General features: G+C 43.6%; 1 long non-coding RNA gene across 1 annotated transcript; it reads left to right on the top strand.

Annotated features, from left to right (window-relative positions):
* Positions 1-648: 648 nt before the first annotated feature.
* LOC121847311 lies at positions 649-3,281 on the top strand. Its single transcript, XR_006084195.1, has 3 exons — positions 649-756; positions 894-958; positions 1,168-3,281. It is a non-coding gene; the product is annotated as an uncharacterized LOC121847311 (long non-coding RNA).
* Positions 3,282-4,078: the final 797 nt, after the last annotated feature.

Here is a 4,078-nt window from a genome sequence, read left to right as displayed (position 1 = left end):
AGCCGCCACCGCGGCAAAATGCCCACCCAGACCCTCCCCTATAGGTTCAGGTTTTGCGGCCGGAGTCCGGGGGGGTACTGTCACGCCCTGACTGTAGAGTGTTTTATGTCTCTATTTTGGTTTGGTCAGGGTGTGATTTGGATGGGCAGTCTATGTTCTATGATTTTCTATTTCTATGTGTTTGGCCGGGTGTGGTTCTCAATCAGAGGCAGCTGTCTATCGTTGTCTCTGATTGAGAACCATACTTAGGTACCCTTTTCCCCAACCTGTTTTTTGTGGGAAGTTAACTTTGTCTTCATTCAGGGCACAGGGTTTGGTATTTGTTCTTCGTTTTGTCTGCGTCATTTTTGAATAAAGAGGAAATGTACACTTACCATGCTGCACCTTGGTCCAGTCCTTTAGCCGAATGTGACACGGGTAAGAATGAAGTAATCTCTCTAATATGTTAGAGGTGGACCTCATTTGGAGCCTTCACGAAATCCAGGAATGGCAACAGCTGGTGTCTGACGGCGACCGATTTATTTTACCAAGTGGATGGCGGCAATACACATTAAGGTCTGTAAAGGAAGAGAACGTGCTTAACTCCCTTCTGTATCCCTTAAAAAGGGTGCTTGGAACCAAAAATAGATTTTCTTTTGTGTTATACCCATCAAGGACAACACTGGTGAGGCCACCACCAAGGCGATGGACATCTTCAACACCCATGGTTCTCCTAAGGTCATCTTAAGTGACCGAGGTCGTGAACTCTGGAACAAGGTACGGATGTTATAGGTTATATTCTGTCACCAATGGGTTTTTTTTTACAGTTAGTTTTAGTTTGTCATTGTTACATAAATCAGACATTTCAATATCTTCCATTGCCAATAGATATCCCTTTCCACCCCCTCCTCCAGGTTTGGATGAACAAACCAACCACACCCCTAAGACTGCCATGGGCAAGTCCCTTGACGGGTTCCAGGTATGGTGGGATGACCAACTGAAGGTCATTCTCTTTGCACACAACAGCAGCAGAGTACTCACCCTATTGCCTGCTGTATGTGCAGGAGCTGCAACTGTTGACCGAGGTTAACATTGCAATAGTTTATACAATTATTGGATATACTGTAGTATTTAAAATGTGTGATTGACATCTAGTTGTTTGTCTATTGCTATTTTTGTATGGACAAGGCACAGGAGAAACAGAAGGAGAGCAACCGGAGGAGAATCAAGGAGGGGACCGACATCCGGGCGAATGACTTGGTTTAGAAGAAGGACGAAAGGAAGCGAGACCTGAGAATCCTTGCTGCTCTGTTGCTCCTAGCTTGGGTCACCACCCATAAGGGTGATTATAAAAATCTGATGACAACCATTTGCCTCCTCGCAATGGCCGGCATCGCCATGCTGTCAGCAGTACCAACACTGGCCCAGGGGTTTCTCCAAATAGTCAATGTCAAGGCTAAGTACTGGGTCACATTAAGTAACCTCTGCTGCCAGGTAGGTACTGATAAGGTGTATGACTCCAGTGGTTGTGACACCACACCAGAGTTTCTATCACAACTCGCCTCATCTTTTCCAGGGACCATCCCTTACCTTCCTCATCCACCTCACTGACATAAAACATTACAGACAGGCATCCTTTCTTTTCTGTTCGCCATTAACATTATTGCATTTCTAATCAAACAGTTCAATTAAATCATTCACTAACTATTGTTTTTTACATAACCTGTGTGTTTACTTCTCTGCCTTCTACCCTGTTCCCTTTACACTGCTCCTGTTCTCCAGGACCTAGGGGTTCTACCCAAAACCCAGACGTGGATCCACCTGATGTCCTCCATTACCAACCACCCTCCAACTTTTCATTACATCATCTACAGCTACTGTTGTCAATATCTGCTAAGAAATAATCTTGCTCTATCATACTGGGCACATACTGTGAGATACACAGATTAACTAAAAAATACTAGCATTGCAAACACTCAGAACAAACAGAGCAGCAGTGCCTGGACTTCGATGTCTAACTCTTTGAGTCCCCCTTCCGAGACTGATTGCCTGTTGAGAACAAGTGACAGGCAGAACCTCCCACTCACACAGCACCCACCTCCTCTCTATTCCACTCACCAGAATTCAGTATTTCAGGCTCTGATTGCCATGTGAGTGAAACATCTGTGAAAGTAAATTGACACTGAACAAGATCTTTGATAGGCTAGAAAACTATGCATCGTGGAGTTAATCATTGTTATAGCCTAGATCACTTTATATAATCTGGACCGTTGTTTTTTCTAAGGCTAAGCAAACAACGGGTAGCGTATTTTTTTAATCCGTCTCTATAACAAGGTTTAGGCCTATATCCTCACATACCGTCTCAATTTGAGCCCTGCTTTTAACCATAAGACATCTCTCCAGAAATGTTTTGCCTATGGATTGCATGGTGACAGCGATTGTGTCTGTTAAACCAGTAAACTGGGAAGTCTGGTGAAAAAACGAGGTCAAATCATGACATCTGTGATTTTAAGGTCTGAGAAAGATGCACGTTTCTTAATTGGAATTCCAATTTGAATGAACAATTTTTCCCAGTCTGAGCTTGTTTTCCCCGAGTTCCCAGTTGTCATGAATGCAGCACTAAATTTGAAAGTCAGAGATTGCCGAGGTCCCGGTTGTTTTGAATGTGCCACTAAAGACCTAGACTGTCTCTTATTTCTGAATAGTGCTACCTCCAACAAAGAAGCCCTTGTGTCTGTATTGATGTGAGAAATAGGCATATCTACACATTAATGGGGGCTGGCTGCGATATCAACTAGCCTAATCATTTTTGTATGAAGTGATATGCCTATTTTAGCTAAATCGACAAATGAACTTGATTAGATTACTCTGGCAATTAAATTTTATTTTTACAAAATAATGTACATGTAGACCTTTGTAAGGCGTTCATGGTGAGATTGTTCATAATAAATTTACAAGCAAACTGACACGTGACGTGTCAGTGCCACATTTCACGACATGACCACTACGTCTACATGACATGTACATGTCACGTGACATGAACGTGACGTCAGTTTGACGCCTTATATTGTTTTACAAAAGAGAGAGAGAGAGGCTTGTGGAAAGTGAAAGTGGTAAGCATTATCAGGACTATAATCTCCTTCAATATGTGTCTTTACACACCTAGGCCTAGGCTATTGATTGATTCAAAACATTGATCTCAGTTTGTCAGTTTCAAAGTAGCCTGCCATTTTGATACTTTTTGTGTTATTAACAAAGATTCAGCCAAAGTATCCAGTCATGTAAAATGATGTAGAATTGCATGAAATGCGTTTATAAAAGGCCAACGTTTTCAAAGCACTTCATGGCTACAGAAGTGAGTGCTATGGGTCGGTAGTCATTTAGGCAGGTTACCTTAGTGTTCTTGGGCACAGGCACTATGGTGGTCTCCTTAAAACATGTTGGTATTACAGACTCGGACAGGGAGAGGTTGAAAATGTCAGTGAAGGCACTTGCCAGTTGGTCAGCGCATGCTCGCAGTACACGTCCTGGTAATCCGGCCTTGTGAATGTTGACCTGTCTAAAGGTCTTACTCACATCGGCTGGGGAGAGAGTGATCACACAGTCTTCCGGTACAGCTGGTGCCCACCTGCATGTGTTATTTGCCTCGAAGCGAGCATAGAAGTAGTTTAGCTCATCTGGTAGGCTCGTGTCACTGGGCGTCTCTCGGCTCTGCTTCCCTTTGTAGTCTGTAATGGTTTGCAAGCCCTGCCACATCTGACGAGTGTCAGAGCCGGTGTAGTACGACTGGATCTTAGTCCTGTATTGACGCTTTGCCTGTTTGATGGTTTGTCTGAGGGCATAGAGGAATTTCTTATAAGCTTCCGGGTTAGAGTCCCGCTCCTTGAAAGCGGCAGCTCTTTAGCTCAGTGCGGATGCTGCCTGTAATCCATGGTTTCTGGTTGGGTTATGTACGGTACATGTTGCCTCTACTCTACTGCTCTATGCCACTATGCAAATGCTATGATGTGAATGCAATGCTTTATTCTAAAATAGTTTTTTGTTGTTGTATGCATTCCAGTACCTCAGTACTCCCCAGGTCACCCCGCTCTCTTGGTCA

This window comes from Oncorhynchus tshawytscha, linkage group LG09, assembly GCF_018296145.1.
Source record: "Oncorhynchus tshawytscha isolate Ot180627B linkage group LG09, Otsh_v2.0, whole genome shotgun sequence".
Taxonomy (NCBI): domain Eukaryota; kingdom Metazoa; phylum Chordata; class Actinopteri; order Salmoniformes; family Salmonidae; genus Oncorhynchus; species Oncorhynchus tshawytscha.
Note: the sequence above shows the minus strand (reverse complement) of the source record. Positions and strands in the feature narration are given on the sequence as shown.